Source organism: Apteryx rowi, unplaced genomic scaffold (genome assembly GCF_003343035.1).
Source record: "Apteryx rowi isolate R43461 unplaced genomic scaffold, aptRow1 scaffold_204, whole genome shotgun sequence".
Classification (NCBI taxonomy): Eukaryota; Metazoa; Chordata; class Aves; order Apterygiformes; family Apterygidae; genus Apteryx; species Apteryx rowi.
In genome coordinates, this window is record NW_020448353.1 from 411,544 (window position 1) to 431,748 (window position 20,205).

At 38.3% G+C, this 20,205-nt stretch overlaps 1 long non-coding RNA gene across 5 annotated transcripts in view; it reads right to left on the reverse strand.

The window, feature by feature from the left end:
* Window positions 1–472: 472 nt before the first annotated feature.
* LOC112965173 overlaps window positions 473–20,205 on the reverse strand; it is a 44,844-nt gene continuing 25,111 nt past the window's right edge. For 3 of the 5 annotated variants that reach the window (XR_003253195.1, XR_003253197.1, XR_003253198.1), the window contains one exon: window positions 473–2,943. This is a non-coding gene — a long non-coding RNA (uncharacterized LOC112965173). Of the gene's footprint in view, window positions 2,944–7,275; window positions 7,319–10,277; window positions 10,346–20,205 lie in introns of those variants that run through there. The other 2 variants (XR_003253196.1, XR_003253199.1) reach the window with 2 other exon arrangements.

Below are 20,205 nucleotides of genomic sequence, written 5' to 3' on the forward strand. Positions count from 1 at the left end.
AGCTGTAGGAGAAGAAAAGCACTAAACAATAGGAAGAAGAGTGCTGCCAATAATCACTCATTCAAAATGATATTGTTGGTAAGGAGTGGTTTTATTTTGTAAAACATTGCACAAGTGACACTTTACTTTTTTTTTTTTTTTTTTTTTTGCTATAATAGCCCCTTCTGCTATGATAAAGAAAAGCAAAGTACCTACTGGATTCACACAGACACACAATGATTAAATGAGAATATTGTTCAATTATACAATAGCCAGTAGAATACAATTGTGAAGCATATCAGCTTTCATCTTTCAGTATAAACCAGGTCACTGTGTCTATGGCAATTATTATTATTTTAAGATGTTCTTTATTTTACTTTAGTCTGCAACAGAACCAGGCTTGCTGATTACCTTTAGACAGAAGGTATATGGCGCCTAACTTCTTAAAATTAATTCAGTTGCTTCCTCTCTTTTCCCCAGAAATGCTGTTTTCTGTCAGATAAGTGATAGTTCTGTGCAAATGTGCTTTGCATTGAGGTAAGAACACTGAATATGGGAGGCCAAATCTTCAGCTGGTATTAATCAAACTATTAACTGGGTCAAATACTCAGCTGAATATAAACTGGCTGAGCTCCACTGAAGCTCTGCCAATATACAGAAGATTTGGCCTGGAACATCTGATAGAACTAAAGTAATGCTGAATACATTCTTCAGAAGATGCCCTTCCCTAAGACTGCATATTAGGTGGATTGCATGAGAGACCATAACAGATAAACAGCTTACAATAATAGCAAAGTTAAAACAAACAAAGAAACAAACAGCATCTCCCCCCAACCAAGTCACATCTTTTCCTGTTATATTCCTCTTCAATGCCAATCTCCTTTATTGTTCTAACAATCTTGCAGCTGATTAGGTTGGCTGTAAGAAAAGAAGTTCATTATAATAATTACTTTAAAAGAACCATGCTGTTTTTCTGAAAATAATGTCCCCCAGATGCTGCATGTATAGCAGCATGAGGACTCTCTGCCTCCTTCCAAGGTTACTTGAAAACAGCAAAACATGAATGCTGGTAAGGACCTAATATGAAACAAGTGCAGCACAGGAATGGTGGCCACCAGCCCAGGACAGGGCTCCTGGGCATTACCACAGCAAAGCTAATAAATGCTATTTTGATTAAAGCTGCTCAGCTTTGCCTTTGCTTGTCAAACATCGAAAGTAGAGTGTTATTGTTTTTCTCCGCTATCTTTTCCGGATTGCAGGGTAACCACTTCACCTTTTTGGAACCACCATTGCGAAAATCCGTCTGTGTGATTAATTCCTCCTCGCTCTCTCATCCAATTTGCAGAAGGAAAGAACCGAGCAGCATATATCAGCACAGACCATGGCATCATGGGATGTTTACTTCAACTTTGTAATTAAAGAAGAATAGTAAATGTGGCATGTCAGTATAATAAGTTAATTAGAGTTGCTGGGATGGTGGTGGCGGAGATCTCACTTTCATTGTTTCTTCCACAACAGCTTAGGAAAGATAACATTTATTCTCAACTGTATATTGAAACAACTTTTTTTGGGGGGGGGGGGGGGGAGGAGGGATGGGACAGGTTCTGTATGGACATGTCAGGTTTGGGGAAAATTATCAGAAGCAAGAAAAAAATAAACCCAATATGGAGATTCTGAAAGCAGCATTCAAGTTGCAAAATAACTGTCAAATAGGAAGCAAAGTAATCCTTGGAAAGCTGACCTGGAAACCACTCAGGATATCAGGACCCAGATAATCTTGGTCTCAGAAACAAGCTCTTCTGAAGATCTGATATGTGACAGGCTCAAGCCCATGGGATGGTTCTCTTCCCAGAATGAATTCAATTGAAAATTGGTCATTGAGACCTCAGAGTTGGCTGCAGTCATGGTGGGAATAGCAGGTAGGACTCTCCAGGTGCTTGACTGATGTGGCTGAGGCCATGCTTTAGATTTGCAGAAAAGTCTTCACTTCTGTGTTTTTCTTTGCTTCGAGTTAGTGAACCTATCTACATTACATTTTTACACACCAGTGTCTTAATATCTCCCTTCCTCCTCCCTCCACCCTTGTAGCTTTCACCATCATATTTACCACTCTTTGCTAATGTATTGTGGGAGAGGTTTTTCAGTTGCACAGTTATTGCTGGAAAAGAATTAAATCCTTAATGCTACAGCACTAGAATTTCAAAAGAAATACCAGTTTTCCAATTTGACCAACCTGTTTAGTCACAGACTTCTGTTTTACCTCATTCATGTTGGCTTTTTGTGTTTTTACCCTTACACCTACATGCTAAACAAGATCCACTGGTGCTTTATAAGATATATAGTCCAGTCCAGATGAAATGCCATCAACTTCTCCCGTAGCATCTCTCAGGTTATGTTTTCCCCTCCTGCGTGCTGAAAGCAGAAGTACGTTTCCAAAGTCTGAGCTCAAGAGCAAAGCTCATTCCCATTCTGTCTTGTTACCCCATAAGGCAGAGAGGTGTAATTTCTCTTTTGCAATGGAGAATGCTGGCTCAGTGCTTAATGAACACCTCTTCAGATGGATCCCACCTGCCTTCCTCATTCTCACCTCAGGTGACTGCAGCAGAGCAGGGACCTCATCTTCTGTTTCCCCAGACTGATAACCAAAGTCTTGTGCACCTGCTTGGCTCTACCAGCTAGGCAAAATAACCCATCACTTTGTCACAGGAACCTTTTCCCCCCTAAAATAAGCTAAAATAAACTCTCCCCACCTACGTTTTCATGAAATGTAAGTGAACAAAGCTTGTGGTGAGCTTGGCTGATTTTCTCCATCTCGAGAATCGAAATGGCCTTTGTCTTTTTGTTATTATTATTTGTTTTCTTTTGAGAACGCAAGCAATCATAGGAAAGGGGTGTCTGTGAACCATTTACTGACTGCTAAAATCCCTTGAAGTCCGTTTTCTGACCATGGACCAGCAGTACCACCTAGTGGACAAGCAAAAGAAAATCAACACTTTCCTTGAAAGCACCATCCGTGAAGGTATTACAATGTTCACACTCTCATTGGCTTGTTAAAGTAGTACTAATCATCAGGTCATCTCGAAGGATTCTTACAATATTATAAGATTTTATTAAACTTATGATACCTATTAAATCAATTAAAGAAAAATCCAGAAGGGTATGAAGACCTGTGAGATTGGATCAATAAAGCCCCTTTATGTTCCCAGTCTATCCAAATGCATCCCTCAGAAGCCTGACTAAAACCTGATGCTTCAGAAAAAGATGGAGGAAATCCTTTGGAGGAGGTTAAGGGAAATTCTCTTCCTAACATCTGATTTTTAGCCTTTTACATTGTTCTATTAAAAAAACCTCCATTTTACTGTGAATGTTGATTACTCATAGACTATTCAAAGATGGATAGACAACATCATTGAGCTTCTATTTCCTCATGGTGAACTCAAGAGGCAGGTCTCCCCAGGAGATGAAATCCTATTGCATTGCTCCGTATGACCTGTGCCTTTTGAGTGTTGGTTTAAACTGTTTACATACACCCTAGGCTTGAGGGCTGCCTGCAGGCATAGGCAAAGAAGGCTGCTGCCTGGGGTGGCAGACAGCTAGGGGTGGGAAAGTCCAGAAAGTAGTCACTTCTGGCTGCTCAGTCTCCACCAGAAGGCTAGAGTTGGGAATGTGCAGTGACAGAAACCGTTGGGAAAGGATGTGTCCCAGCTGTTGTGACTGCTGACTCCCCTTTCCAGCCCTCGAAGCAGCCTGATTGACTTTGCAGATTTCTGTCCCATGTCCCACAACGTGAATAGTCTACCCCCATCCTTGGGCAGCGAAGATCATGTACCTACAGGAACCTCTCAAGGCTCTTCACCAGCCTGTCACAGTGTCTTCCTCATGCAAGCTCACGCATTGCCTGTGCTATTAAATCCAGTAATAGGTGTCTGGTCCTAGGTTTGTGTGGGAAAAATTATGGCACAAATGAGGGGCAATAAACATATCATGTTTATTATGAAATGGCACAGGAGCCAATAAAAGGGGACTGCACAGTGCAAAGTGCTGTCCCTGAGTAGTGAGGCTGTGCCCATGTCATCTATTCAGCCTATAGACTCTTTGAACATGAACAAAGTGGGGGAGGTGCTTTGCTCTTTTCTCTGTACAGTATAGAGAAAGATACACACACTTCAGTCTGTAAAGCAGCAGGAGTACCCCTGGGTTGTGTATACAGAGTGAACCACATGTCGGCTGCAAATGTTATGATAATATGTGAGGAGCTGGGGGTCATGACTGGGTTTTTCTAAAAAGGAGCTGAACTTCTATAAAGAAAGGCGAAAAGGAGAAGTTGGAAGGTAGTGGGAGGCCACATGAGAACAGAGCTCAAGTGAAATAGTTTTGTGGAGAAAGAAAGATACAAACAGACAGGTGGGCCAAAGCGGGGGAAGGTCGGCTCAAACGACGTGAAATGCCTGTAGGTACGGGTACCCTACTAAGTCTCCTCATCCCAGCATTCCTGGTGCCACATGTAGAGTGACCACTTGTTCTACAGTTTCCACAGGTTTTCCCTCTGCTGATAAGGTCATGGAAGCATCTCCAACCTTGTATACCACATAAGGAAAATTGTTTAGTATAGTATATATGCTTAATAAACATGCACCCCAGGGACAAAGGATAGGAACATACTAAGAAAAAGGAAAAGAGTTGTAGCATGATTTAGGTATAGAGTTGGTTTTTTCAGTGGTGCTTGCAGACTTGCTCGAGCCCTTACTCAGTATTTTTCTGGTGCCTAAACATCTTTAAAAACATGGCTTGAAGATTTGATTCCCATTTTTCTGTGCATCTTATCAACAGCTACTCTAAAATATTGAGATCAATGATGCTGTCAACTAATGGTGCTTTCTCATGTTATAGAACTGATCTTGAGTTTTGGTGCATATTCCTGTGTCTGGAATAACATGAAAAACACCTTGCAGTCTACACCGCTGCAATACTCGTTGGCCTGGGTGTACAGATAGAAACCATGTGGCTGATGCTTGCAGTACTGCATCCTGTAGGGGAGTGCCGAGACAGGCCCTAGTTCTTTTAGGAGCTCAGCAGTTTTTAATGAATTTGATATTTCTTAATGTTGAGAACACAACAACAGAGCAATTTTTTTTCCTGAGGTGTTGCTAGGATACTTCTTCCCATGTTCCTTATTAAGCATTTGAATAAAAATAGTTTCTAGTTGTGTTGTAAATAAATACTCCAAAATATTTAGCACATGATGGTGACAGTAGAGGATGTACTGGAAAGGGAAATGACCTGTTTTCAAGCTGAGTGCTTAAAAACAAGTCTTAAATTCAGGATTATCACTCCCAGGCAGTGTTTATGTTGGTTAGTTTGAAAGAAACAAATGTAGTCCAAATGGATGTTGTGAAAAGTATTTAAATGCTCATGTCTTTTGGACACAACAATGAAAAATGTCAACAGAAGGGGCTCTGTCATGTACATATGATCTTACAGTTATTGAGGTGAAATGTAAATATTTTGAAGACTTTTGAACATTGTAGGGCATAGCCCACTGCGATTTAATAAAAAGACATGATAAAATTACAGTAAATATACTCTTTCTTGTGATGTCCCAGAGCAGGAAGAAAAAGTGTCAAGCACAGCCCCAAGGACCGGCTGTGCCGGTACCAGCTTAGCCCTGACCACGCCAAGGGCAAGGTGGATTTTTCCTGTCTCTGTTCTGTCTCGCTGTTTATGTCACGTAATAAAAATTCTTGCTTATCTCTTGTCCTAATCTGACTGATTAGTGCATATTACATATAATGCAATATTATTTATTTTGTCCCAGAGGCAGTTCAATTACTTCTTATCTTTTCACTGAATTCATGAGAAAGCTAGAGGCAATTTGAATTTTTCCCAATGTGTGCATTTCAGGAAAGGCCCCCAAAGAATTAACAGTTATATTTTACACACAGGAACAACTGAGTAGTAATAGAACCACAAATAACTTACATAACATGGCAAAGAGAGAAAACAGATCTGATGCATGTTTCTTTATAAACCTGAGATATTGAAAATAGAGTATTTCAGGAGTGATGTTCCTCTGAATTCATAATCAGATCTATTGTGAACCACTTGTGGCAGGTGTGGTTACTTCCTGTTGAATTATGAACTGTAACAATATATACTGACTTGCTAACAGAGCAAAAAGAGCTTTTAATTAATTATGAAGTGCAAAGTGCTCTAGTGAAATGCAGTTGCTTCTGATGCCCATTAAGAAAACTTAGAAATTATTGAAGCCAGAACTCCTTATTTCTGTAAAAAGTACTATCAATAGTGCTCATCTGGCATGCTGTCGAAGTCCATGAGTTTATTATGAAATTACTTCTAGAGCCAATAAAAATAAACAATGCAGCATCTTTTAAAAAGGGGAGAACTACACATGCAAGATACCAAAATACCAATAAATATATTAGTATGAGTGGGTGGAAGAAGACAATTTTTGCCACAAAAACATTTCCAAACAGTGTGACTATTTGAACTCCTGATCTTTGATATTCAGTAAAATATGCTAGAGGTGAAATAGGACATTTCACCATTTAGCTGCTATTGTCTGCAGGCTGGAAAAGGGCAAGGAAGTGAGGCAAAAGTGGGCTTCATACACAGCAAGCTTTTCAAGCTTAAAACTTTAAGACTAGACACAAAAATCTGCAAAATGCAGAAAAATCTAAAACAGCTGTTGAAGGATATATAAACTTAATTTTCAGCTTGAGTCTCTTGTGTCTGAGAATGACAGCACCAACTAGGTACTGTCAATGAGTCAAATAGATAAAATCTTCATAGAAAAACATTAGAATCAGAGCAAGTATTTAATATGTTTCTAAACAGTAGGGTGCTGAGCTTGATGGAAGGCAATAGGGGTCCTCTGGAGGACTTTGAACTCTCTTCAGATGTTTCATCTTCTGTTTGATGTATTTATACTTTGTATAACCCAGATGTGTGTTTGGCAGAAGTCAGATTTTAAACGCTGTTGTTTTTCCTAGTTAAGGTTCATGTGACATCCATCAGCTTGTTGATAGTAACATGGTCAAAATGCAAATGATATATAAAGATTTGTCTATCTTGCACATACCAACAAACAGTAAAAACAAGCAGTGCTTTGATATGTAAACTCTTAACCTCTATTTATTAAATAGGGCTGAAACTGCTTCAATCATACAAAAATTTTAAAATGCATCTTACTGTGCTATTTCAATAAATCCAGACCATAAAAATATTTAGTTGCCTTTCTCTCCTTTGACATCACTTGAAAGTTAGGTTCATAAATACCTTTGTGGATATGGCCTCTGCTGCCAAGGAATCATAGCTGTGGATTAGGAACCTGTTACCCACACTTTGTATTCTGCAAAAAAATTGTCCTTTGGTGTAAGAGAGGAGATAGCTAGAAGGGAGTCAGTAGGGCAAAGAAATGAAATGATGCGGCAATACTGTAGACAACATAATAGACTGTGACAGACTGTTGGTACACTATTTACGTAAAAAGTTGGCTGCAGGTTATTTTTGGAGGCATTATTATGGAAAAGGAAATATTTAAGATTAGCTTTCTGCATTTAGATGTAGCTTCTTTGCCCAGAGCAAACATGATAGTGCAGAATCAGGGAAGCGATAAAGGCTTCACTGGTCCCTCAAAGGGAGAAATTGATTCTTGTAATGGAATGAGAGATGGTATGGGTAGGGAAGGACAGCTTTCGTTTGCTGTAACAAGGAAGGAGAAAAAAGCATGGCCAGGTAGGAACTGTAGACTAGGAAAGTCAACTGCCATCTAAGATTGCATTTGTCAGGGCTAGAGAACAGAGTCATGCAATGGTAGTGGCGCAAGATGAGAGACTGGCACATCTTGATGGTCAGAGGACTGTTTCTTAAGATTCTAAGAAGTGTTAAGATTCTAATGACTTTTACCAAAGTCTATCAGTGGGGGCACAGTGTCAGTGGACTTCTGCAGGAAGCTCTGCTGTTCAGGGTTCTTACAAATCATCTAGAAAAGCAGGTGAACAGTAAGATGACAATATTTGCTTATCCTACCATGTTATTCAGGGTAGCAAAGACAAGGACCAATGGTGCAAAGAATTGCAAAAGGAACTTGTCTGTCTGAGCAGTGAAATGTCAGATAACATTCAGTCTAGATACATGTAAAATGATGCACATAGAAGGAGGAGAAGAATTATCTTATCTTCATGTATAAAACGATGGATCCTGAGATGGCTATGACCACTGAGGAACAGGATTTTAGGTGTATGATAAATATTTCTGTGAAAAAGCGTTCAGATGTGGTTTAAAAACATGGAATTATTAGGAAAGGAAAAGCAAACTAAACCTCATTACAAAACCTCATTATATTCCCATATAAACCTATATAAGCCTACATTTTAAATAGTGAGTTCCCTCATCTGGTGCTCTCGTCTCAAAATAACTGGAAAGGTATAGCCGAATGGAAGAGAATTAGGGTGACGAGGCTGATCAAAACTTTGGAATATCTTCCTTTTACAGGACAAGTGAGTTAGGATTCTTCATTCTGGAAAAGATACAAGTGAGGAAGGATATGATAGATGTGTATAAAAACATTAGTGGCTTGGAAAGAGGCTGACTGTTTTGGACGAGGCTGTGATCAAGAACTAGGAGCGTAGCAGGAAGCTAGAGGGTCACAGGTTCAAGGCAAACAGGAGGAGGTAATTCCTCATGCAATATGAAGTCAAGCTGCAGAGCTCCTTGCATTTACAACATCCTATGCCTTACAGTTAGGTGGGAGGCAGGATTATTATATGCCACAGAAATCTACTGAAGGCTACCAAATGCAAAGAAAATATGTCTGGCTCCTTCAGTTGACAGTAGGGGATTGCTCAGGGGAAGGGCTAAAACATGCTTCTTTATTCTAGTATTTGTGTTCAGCTGCTGCTGGATATGGGGCTCTGTTTTTCATTGACTTGTGGTCTACCCCAGTATTGTGTCCTTCATGGTTGTGATCTGGAAAGAGGATGGAGTTGAATTAGTGGCACTCCCTTGAAATCCTTTTGAGAAAATGAAGGGGAATGAGAAAAATCCGACAAAGATCACATTAAAGAAATAGCCAGAGAGAACATGCACAGCTCAAGGAAGGACAAGATTTTAAAAACAATGTGTATGGTCATCACCTGTGCTGAAGTTGAGGGGACAAGATGATTCTAAGGAGTCAGCAGAGACTTTAAGAGTGTTTTTAGCTGATTGTAAATGAAAAAAGCCAAACCGTGAGAAGTACAGAACGAAGCTGGAGAAGAATACCAGTTTATGCAGGCAATGCTTTCTCTGAGTTTAGGGATGAGTAAGAGGAGGTATTTGAGAGATGAAAGTCACATCAAATGTGAGTTTCTTTGGGAGGGGAGACACTGTATTGTACTGTATATGATTATACTGCTAAAGAAGGCGGCAGAGGCAAGAGAATAGATGAAAGCAGATTGAAGGTGAGAGATAGAATGGGCATGATGATGGGGACTTCAGAAAGTAATCATTAGATGTGAAACACTTCAGTGCTTATGACAGGTAAGGTAGAGGAGACTCTTGACAGGGAAGGAGATCTACTTATGATTTTTGTAAGACCTTTTCTCTGTTTATCTTATGAACATCATAAACTGGGTCTAAAGTACAAACAGAAGTGGAAGAATGCTCAAGCTTTTCCAGAAGGATGGGTTTGGGGATGACAGCTGTATTTGTCATCTGAGGTAGTAACTCTAAAACCTTTTCCACCAATGAGTAAAAATCCATCACTGTCACAGAAGTAAAAATGTATTTGTTCATTAAAAAAAAAAACTCCTGGGAATTATTGAAAAGGCAGACATTTAGGTGTTTGAAATTCAGGGAAATGTTCATGGTTGGGGCAGGAGGGAAAAGCTATAGGGTTTAAGAGTATAATGAACTATTACATTCATATAGATGATATATGAACATGAACTCCTCCAATGCAGATGAACTTTGTCCTAAGGGCGTGATCCAATGGCCACTGAAATAGGACTTTTTAATTTTGGTTTTGTGGAGTTGAACTTAATTTAGAGACATAAGATTTTTTTTTTAGTGTCACAAGGGAATGTAATTTAGTGTACTTCTGAAGTACCTGTAGTATTTCAAGCCATAAAAATATCACCGACTTTTGAAAGATTACAATGTGATACATTTATAGCAGATATTTAATATTCTCTTTGCCACATTTAAAAGACTCTGATGAAAGATTTAAGCAGGGAAAGAAAATAAGATTCTCACTCTGATGAATAAAAGGTTAAATGTTTCCATAATTGAAAAGATACCTTAGACAAAGCTGAACACAATTTTCTTGCTTTCTCTTCCAGACAAACAAAATCTTGTCATTGAAACACTGATTTCAAAATGCAAAACAGATGTATGATTATTTATGGAGATCACAAACTGTTTGGCTAATAAGTATAAACTACGATAACCCTATTTATTCCAGATATATCTCTGGCCAACAGCCAGTTATAGAATTGTTAAAAAATGTTCTTGGAATAATAATATTCTTTCCTGAAAAACATCTAACTGGGTATTTGTGAAAATAAAAATATTGATTTACAGGTCACTGTTTCAAAATATAATGAAATTTATGGCATATGTCATTATTAGCTGTGTCTTTTAAGAGTCTAACATGCTAAAGAGTAAGCCATACAAAGGGTCAGCAATAGCCTAAAGCTATCTCAAAAAATGATTGCTAATTCAGATTGGGAGGGGGGCTGGTGATATTTTTCCTGGTCCTAAACAAAGGTAGAGAAGTGGAGAGAGGGAGGAGAGGAAGGAAACAGCATGTTGGAAAATCACATACCAAAAAGTTTTTCATAAAAAGATTTTCATAGCTGAATATGTAGAATCACATAGTAAAATTTTAACTGTTTGGATGGTGTTGATTAGACATTAATCTGTAAACATGGGCACCTACATACATATGAAAATCTGGATCTGCTCATCTTGTACATGCACAAGCACATCTATATTATTCACACACATTCTTCTCCCCCACAGCTGCTCCACTTTTTCTGCTCAAAAATTTTACACAAACGAAAATAATCACAATGAAAGGAAAAGGTTCTGCAACTTAACTAATCCTAAAATGACTGCCAAATAATACAAAAACTACAAGAACTATAAATTGAAGAAGGAAATATACCTTTAAAAGCCAGCACAAAATAGATAACTGAAAATAGCCATATGAATTTGAACCCAATACATACTCTTACTTTATTTAAGCAGCAAGCCAAAGAGAAGTTACTGTGGCATAAGCTAATATTAAACCAAAGAAAAATCAGAATTACTTTGCAATGAGACTCAACTGAGTAATTTGGAAACATGGACCTGTTCCAAAGTCCCTTGAACTAGCCATGTCATTTCATCCTCTTTGGCAGGCCTTTGATCAAGTTCAACACTAATAAAAAAGATAACACACATCATTTGAGAAAATAAGTGATTCATTGAGTTCACCATCACATCAAATAAAATGGACATAAAATAGTAAAGAACAGAAAGAACTGGTTATGTTCTATTGCATTGTATATTATTGCTTAAATATTGTTACCTCTTATAACCTGAATTGCTAGCTCTAAGCCTGATGCCTGGTAGATTGTTGTGGGTAGGAGGAGAGAGTGATAAAGGAGATATATCTTTGATATATTTCTGTTCACTTGCAAATGTAAAAAGTCTGGAGGGAAAAAGAAATCTAACAAACTGGAACAGTTTCCTCTGGTACCTTTCCAAGATCTTCTAGGTGATAGGAATTGCTTTCTCTCATGCCCCATGCTGTGTTGAAACTACCTTCCCTCTTCTTTTTTTTCCATTTTTTTTCAGTTCATAGCTCTCTCTTTTAAACACAGCATGAGCAATAGCACAGATAGAAGACACTGTAGATCATGGTAATTCAAATTCTTCTATGCAAATATAATTTCTTTCTGGATGTTAGAAAAAAGTCTATATAGCCCTTATATTCTCACAGCCATGGGGCACGAGGCCTGGCATTTTGCAGGACTGGAGCTAACCTTCGATGGTGTGGTATAGTTAGACTTAAATGGAAAAACAGAAAGAGGAATATTTTCACGGAGGTCACTGAAGTTCCTGTGTTTTTAGGGTGAAGGTGTGTATTTTATCCTGTCCTTGTCCAGCAAGTGCCACTGAGTCTTTCTTTAGGAATTTGGTCTTTCAGAGATTTGAAGTGTTCCCAAATATTCTTATAGATCTAAAAAACCTGTATTTGTTGAATACAATTTTCTATTCAGAACTTAATATCTAGTTGGTGTACTAGGAGGCACTTTGAGTTGATAAGTTTAGGTTATTTCTCAAAGTTAATAATTTTCATTGTACAGAGACAAAATAATTTAAACCAGAAAAAGGGTGTTTTGTATGAGATCAGAGATGATCAGAAGGCAACTGGTAAACATTAATTTTTAAGTAATGCTGTGAGCACTGTAATTATTTAGAATATATTTTAAAGAAAGTTCATTCTGCAGATGCCTAAAATTTGGTATTAATGATGATTAACTGTAGGCATTAGTCACTTACATTGAAGGGATGGGTCCTTCAGCTGATTAAATTAAAGCAATAGAATAACTTTTTTGAGTTACTTTCATCTATCAAGAGCATAATCTGAAGCTTCTCCAAATTCTTACAAAATGTCTTCTGAAAGATGCCAAGGATTTGGGAGTGAAGACTGTATAGTTCACTTCATGTGACAAGGGCAGTTTTATTTTCTTTTTTCAGGATTCCATATATGCAGCATTTTAGATGAAAAGGCCCTTTATTTTTATAACTTGTGGGAAGTCAGGAAAAATTAGGTTTACTGTGGAAAGTTTCCTAATGCTGGCTATGGGGTTACTAGAAGGGTTTCACAGTTTTCTTGGGAGTGTAGCTTATGTTTCACTCTTGTTTTTTGTTAGGTGATGAAACTAAGTTTGGCATTAGGAGGCAATACTTATAGCTGAGGCTTAAAAAGTTTTTAATGAATGTGTCAATATTCACCAGTAAACTAGTTAGCTGTATTATTGCCGGTTCAGGATCTGAACTTTGTTGTATGCTCTGAAAGTGAGGTTCTGATTTAACCATACACTAAGATAATTCATCTCATCACCTGAGGTTGAGCTATATGACCTCCTGAGGTCACTTTATCATCATGGTCTTATCCAAACATTACTGGAATTATCCTTATAGCATCCCACTAAGTAAGAATAACATTATCTCCTTTTAACAAGGGTACAGATGAGGTATGTAGCAAATTCACTTCAGTCATAGGTGGAACCTGGAACTGAATTTCACGTTTGTCTGTGCTGGAGAGTTACTTCAGTAAGTCAGTGTGTGAATCAGCAGCATGTTAGCTACTCCCCTGGAGTGGCTGCTGCTCATGACCTTCACGTCCCATCTCCTGCTACACCTTGCTGCCCAAAGCCAAAGACATTCAACCCCTTCACAGCCCAGTTGATGAACTGGGGCAGCCTGGCATATCCAGGTAAACTCTTAGCTGCTGGTTGAACTTAATACCCTATGCTGAAAATTTTTCTGCTTTCAGGGTTTGCCATCAGGCAGGGCTCTGTCAGTTACCTGCCATCTGCAACTGGTTTAGCCAGCTCATTTTAATTCACTGATAAATGTTTGTCAAAGGCCTGAAAATATCCATGTGTGGTACTAGGGTGAAGAGGCTACTGCTCCCTAAATTCATGCCCAATATTATTTTGTAGTGTTTTGGTATAGAAGAACCTCTTGTCTCATGAATGTTTGTGCAGGATTCTGTCCTCTAGACTACCCCTCTTGTTACGTGCATGTGGCTGCTGCCTACATATAGGCCAATGAAGGCTGAAAACATCCAAAGCCCTTTCCTAATATACACATATTCTCAACTGGGGATAGATTTTTGAGGGACCGACTTCTCTACTATGCCAAAGGTCTAGTTCAGCACACAGAAGAGATCTTTCCAGGACATGACAAATGGGTCAGAGAATGAAAAATAGCATTGAATACATCTCCAAAGATTAAAAACTGTACTAAACTGAAAAAAAAAAAGTTTAGTGTTTTACTGAATATATTTTTTCCATGGCATATATTTTTGCCAGCTGAACTCCTCCCTTTCCACCCCCACTTTCTGGCAGTCAGCAGTCTGAAGCACTTAGGAGAGCAGCAGTGTTTCTTTACAGACAATTCCCCACCAATTTATCGTTATAAAAATATTTTGAAAACAACAAAGAATATTTTAAATGAAACCCAGCAAACAACTCCCTTTCCACAAAAAAGACCCTTCCCTACTGCCTGCATCCTGGATTTTGATAGCATCAGAATTTGAGATGGAAAGAAACAGCTAATCAGAGTAATGGAACCCAATCTGAGACATAGGAGCTTTTGCATACAAGCAAAAATCCTACAAAGAATTCTCTCATGTGAGCATTTGGCTGTCATGTTATTCCTCTGACAGCCCACATATGGAATTTGATTACAGGGGAAAGGCAGTTTGGAAATAAGGGAATTTTTTTCTGATATCAGAAAGTTTTCTCACTGTTCACTTCCTATTTTCAAATCTGTTCCTACAATTTTGGGGCAAGCTCTCTAGAGTTGAGAAGAGGAAGAGGACAATTTCTAATTTTCAAGACACAGGCTACATTTGATTTCATTTAGGGGGATATTCAGAAAGTGCAAAAAAGTAGAAATCTTAAGCATTTTTCAGGGTTAGGTACCCCCCCCCCCAATCTATGACATGGCAATGCATAGGATTAACTCCCATGTGATTGTCTTAGTCTCTGTTCTTGATGGCAGATTGTTACATGGCATGCTGTGATTGATGCAGTGCCTTGTTTTTGCTGTTTAAGGTTGAGTCCTGAATCACTTGTTTTTTTTGCCTTATTTTCTTCAGTAGATGCTATGCCATATTTTTTCCTACTCAAACCTTTAGGCAGCTGAACGGATTTGGCTGCTGCCTTTGGTACTTCAGTATTTAAATTATGCTCTGCCACAGGAATCATTCACACACCTCTATGAAGAAATTGGTAGGACAGGAAAAAAATTTCAAGATCTTTTTTAGAAATTTCTAATTTTCCAGTAACGTATTAGAGCAAATGTGTATCAGATGGGCACGTGTCACCTTTGGCTCCTTCAGAATAGGTGATGGGAGGGAATGTGTTTGGCTTTGGCTGCATCTTTCCACTCAGAGAGAGTCCACTAAAGGAAATCAGAAGCATAGTCACTTATGGTTGTTCAGTGTTCCTTAATTTGCCTTAATCTAATGGAAACATTTTGTCCCTGTTTGTGTGGTCATGGCAGCACAGCAGGGAAGAGGAGTGGCTGGGATCTAGCTCAAATATTATAAATGCTAAGTATTTAAATAGACTATACTTTTGACTATAAATGGGTAGCTGAAAGAGGGGCTATGAGGTTCCGACTCAGAACAGTGGCTTGGCAGAAACTCAGGCTTAGCTTTAAGCTCTGCCATGAATTTCCTGTGTAAATTGGTGATTTCTTTGTCTTTCTTGTCTCCCCTTGTATATGTAAGAAATAATCAAATTTTCTTTACTCGGGAAGAATTTTGCAAAAATAAGAGCATTGCCTTATTCAAAGAACTTCAGTGATCATAGACAGTAGACAGACTTGATAGGTTTGAAATGTTAACCTCAGGGATCAACATAAGTGAGATAAAATTGAGAGCAAATTATTTTGCACTTCAGAAAATGCAGCTATATTTTATGGATGTTGCCAGAGTGGTGACAAGGTATAGTTATAAGGAACAGGGGTTATTGAATAGAGGGAACTCTCTAGGATTATATTCTGTTTGAATTAGCCCATCACACAAGTATGTCTTGCATGGATACTGTTGACTTACAATGGGTTAAATAAGCATTTTTCAGCCACTGTTTTTGTAATACTAATCAAGTGACTATCTGATCTTTTTATCTATCTCTGTCTTTTTGTGCTGTTCCTGAACCACCATTCTTTTTCTCTTCTAGGAGTTCAGTGAAATATCTTAAGCTTTTGTTAGCAAGTACTGGTTGGTATAATGGGGTGTCTTGGACAGACAGTTGTATTCAGGTCCAAGTGATTTGGGCAAGAAGTAAATGTGGGAAGATAGCTTTTCAAGGGGTAGCTATGCCAGACACAAGCCATAAAAAATGACTTAGTAAGTGGGCAAACTGGATCTAATAATGTACAGCTTGCAGAACTGCTGTCCATGCTGTGAGCATATGTGAAAAAATGTAGCACCCAGCGGTCACAGCATCAGGATGGTGTACACCATGAATATTATTCCTGGAATAAGTGACTGAAATTCTTAGAAATCTGTGGTTCTGGGCATATTTTTTTCCCTGTGCTACACATAATGTGATATCCTACATCTGGCAGTAGACAGGTCACTACTTGAATTTTGTGTCCCAAAACAAAAAGATCTGGGAAGGAACAGATGATGACTGCTTCAGAAACCTCTGTTCGAAAACACATTTCCAGAAAACATAAACAAATTGGAAAGCAAAGTTTGCAGACATCTAAGAAGCATTTGGTTCAATAAAGGGAAAAACAAACAAAACTTCAGCAGCTGATAAATGAGTCAGAAGTCAGTGATCTCTTGTTGCAAAAATATGGGTGAGATTAGGCCAACAGTGGCTTGTTTTTGATACATGAGTCTGAGACACGACCTCATGTTGATGGGTCAGTAGCTGCACATATAAAGGCTAATGTTTGCTGGGATAGGACCCTGGCAACCTTGCTCATGGTGATTAAAACAGCAAGTGCCAACAGGCACTGGTGAAGTCATGGCCAAATCATTTTGAATGATGGGCAGAACTAACAGTGAAGAAATATCTACTCTTTTGGAAAGGATAAGGAAAACTTATTAGACTATAGAGAGAATAATGTCTTTCCATCTTTAATTTATAGTACCTCCAGTAAAAGAGTAAACCAAAAACATCTAGTGGCGGAGAGTAAATGTATAACTACTCAGCATCATTTCCATTCTAAAAATGTGGAAATACACAATAAAGTCAATATAAGTTGCTGTGAGACTTCCAGTCTACTCCATTGTCAATGAAGAATGAATCATAATAGTTCTTTTATAATAGCGTATTAAAGTCTCTTGCTATAAGTCACAACCAATGGGATGGCTATTGTTTCCTTTCCACATGCTAGAAAATGAAGACATTTCAGCTGCTGGGTTTTATTCTTCCCTTTCAGTTGTTCCACAAATGACTTTTTCAGCTGAGACATGCACAGTGAGACTCCCTGCCTTCCTGCTCTGTGGCCGGAAGTACAGTGGGCAACCCCAACTTGGATAGTTCATTTATTGCTGGTGCTTCACATCTCCTCCACCAAAGACATCTAATACAGACATAGCTGCCTTTCCGCTAAACTCTTTGTTTTACTGTTGTCTCATTCTCTCAACTCACTCACAGTTTTCTGTGTTTAAACTCATCTGCCTGACTGACAAGGCAATTGCAAACCTCCTGAGGCTGGGACTGGTGTTGCTGTACTCGTCTGCACAGTGCTGAGGACATTCCAGCTGTCATTCTTGACCAGAAGCTTAGGAAATTCTCTTTACATAACTCGGCTCTGGGTTTTTCTGATTTTTTTTTTCTGTCACCTCCATTTCCAGGTATCTTCTTCCCAGTTCAAACGGTTTCATTTTTCCCTTCCCAGAAGAAGTAATTTATGTTTCCATATAAATGAATTTCATTGGATTATTTTGTTTCCATATTTACCACAGGTATCTTCTTCATTCTGGTTTTGCAACATTTATCTGTCTGCACAGCAGTTTCATTTATAAATATAGTATTTAATTCTTTTTGGCTACTAGTGAACAAGTGAAATAGGGCTGACTATTAGCTGACTCTACAGTGGACTTCATTCTGCAACCGAAAAGCTTTCTTCTTGCTTTGCTTCAGTTAGTTTGCAAGGTGTTTGGTAGTTAATATTCATATCCAAGACAATCTGAATTAGCTACACAGGTCACATTGTGTAATGTTGCCTCAGATATTTAATTAAAAAAAAATCAGGTATTCTTTATTGCACCTACTGTTTTTCTATACAATCTTACACATATGTTCTTGCTGACCATAGTCCAATTAGTGCCTTGAAACATGGACGTAAAAGCTGCGTTGTCACAAACCTGGAGGTCAGTAACATCAATGATGAATTCTTGTTATAATTGCCCTCAATGAGAATGTGATTGCACACATGTATCTCTGTGGAGCATGGGTATAAAAGAATGACTTTTCTTTTTAATATGGGTTCTACAGTCTCCCAGTTAGTCTTATGATTTGGTAATTGCTGGCATTAGTCTTCCTCTTGTTCTGAAGACTAATAGAGTGTTTCATTTTCCTTTTACTTTGGTAGCTTCTACCCTTTGCTACTTTTGAGCACTGATTTTTTTTTTTAAACCCATCATTTTAAAAACAAATAATTCTATTAGCAACCCAGACTTCGTGTTATCTATATCAGTTGATCTGTTTCTATTTTTAGAGGTATTAGCACTGGCTTTTTATTAGTTATGAGTTTATTAGATGCTCAGTCCTTTCAATAGGTTCTGCAAGCAGATTCGCGTGTCTATCTCCTAAAAATACAAAGCAAAAGTAATTATATGTCAATAATTTAAATGACAGATTAGCATAGAACCACTTGACTTGGCTTGTTTAAAGCTAAAACTGTATATTAAAAGAAGCCTGACTGTGGCAAAGAAACATTTCTGTAAGATGATTTGGTACCTATGCTGACTTGTTTAAAGTTTATACTGCAGTCTTTAGCACAGACATGTTTTTGACTCACTGAAACAGAACAACAGTGTTTTGTTTGATTACTTTCTTTTTAGCTATTAAACCTTGGCAGAAAAACACTGAAATAAGAGATAGGTGAAGTTAGTGCAGACTAAGATGTGAACTGAAGCTAAGGCTTAGAGCTTCATATTGACTTGAAGAGGAGCTAGGCATCAAGCTAGATTTGAGGACTGGGTCATTTGAAGGAAGGTTAAGTAGCTTGAAGTAGAGTTTGCTTCATGGAGCAGCACAGTAATGAAGTACATATTTCTTGCTTGCCACTGAGGAGTGTTTCCACATTATTTTTTATTTCCACTCACCCATGGGGAAATATTCTGTGTTTTATAATGAACAGATTCACCAGCACACTGCTTCAGTGATGCCAAAACACTGTTTAACTTCCTACTTATATCAGATTGATGTCTACTTTGTTTTCCCAGGGTGTGCTGATGACTGACTGCCAGAAACTATGCCTAGAGAAATGAGAATATTTCCTCATCATTGCAGCTTTTATAGACATAACAATGCCACATATTTTAAATGTGTTCTGCAGGGACAAGCTTCCCCCCGCCCCCCGGTTAAAAAATGGTCAAAGCCTGATTTGATCTAAGAGAAGAATGCATCACATTCACTAATAGGCTTTGAAGGACTGTGAAAATGCTGAATTGTAGATTAATAGCACTGTTAGATGTAGGAATGCCACTACAGATAACTTTCTGAGATTCTCAGAACACCCTGTGACATTGGATTGATATTTAGCTTATATTAGGGTGTCAGTAATTAGAGCCTTTGCCCAGAACAGTCTCTATCTATAACTGCACTGTTGTTGAATTTCAAGTGCAACAATTGAAATGAAAATAACAAGGAGCAGGGGTAGTTTTGTTATTTGGAGCTGCTTTAGACTTTTGCTGGTGATCTGGTAAGCAAAAGTGAGTGGGTAGTTTGCAGAACAAGGTAACAATGGCTGACTGAATAACCACTTTGCTCATGTTAGGTGAGAAACAATGTGTAGAGCTCAGGTTATCCTAGTACAGGAGAATTTCATTCCAGCTGTCAATACCTGGGAATGTCCTCTCTGTGCTGCATTTCAAAATCAAAGTGTAGCTTATTCTGCAGAGAATTCTGCCATTTTGGGCTAGCTTCAACAAATGAAAGAAATGCTAGATTACAACACAACTGCTGTGAAAGTGGTAATGATCAACTAATCATAGAGTAGCTTGAAAGCTAAATAATTGCATACTAAAAATGACGTATTTAGAAAGATGAGTTTTGCACTGAACAGTACGTCTGACTCTGACGTTCTGTTCATGTTCCTTTGGACTGTCTAAATAAAAGTGTCATTCAACAGAATTGTGAGTCATGAGGCAGAGCAGAACCTTATTCATGCTGAGAGCAGTTGGAAATTCACCCATCATTTCTATAAGGACATAATTTCACACCTACCTTCTCCTCCAGGTTCTACTATTGA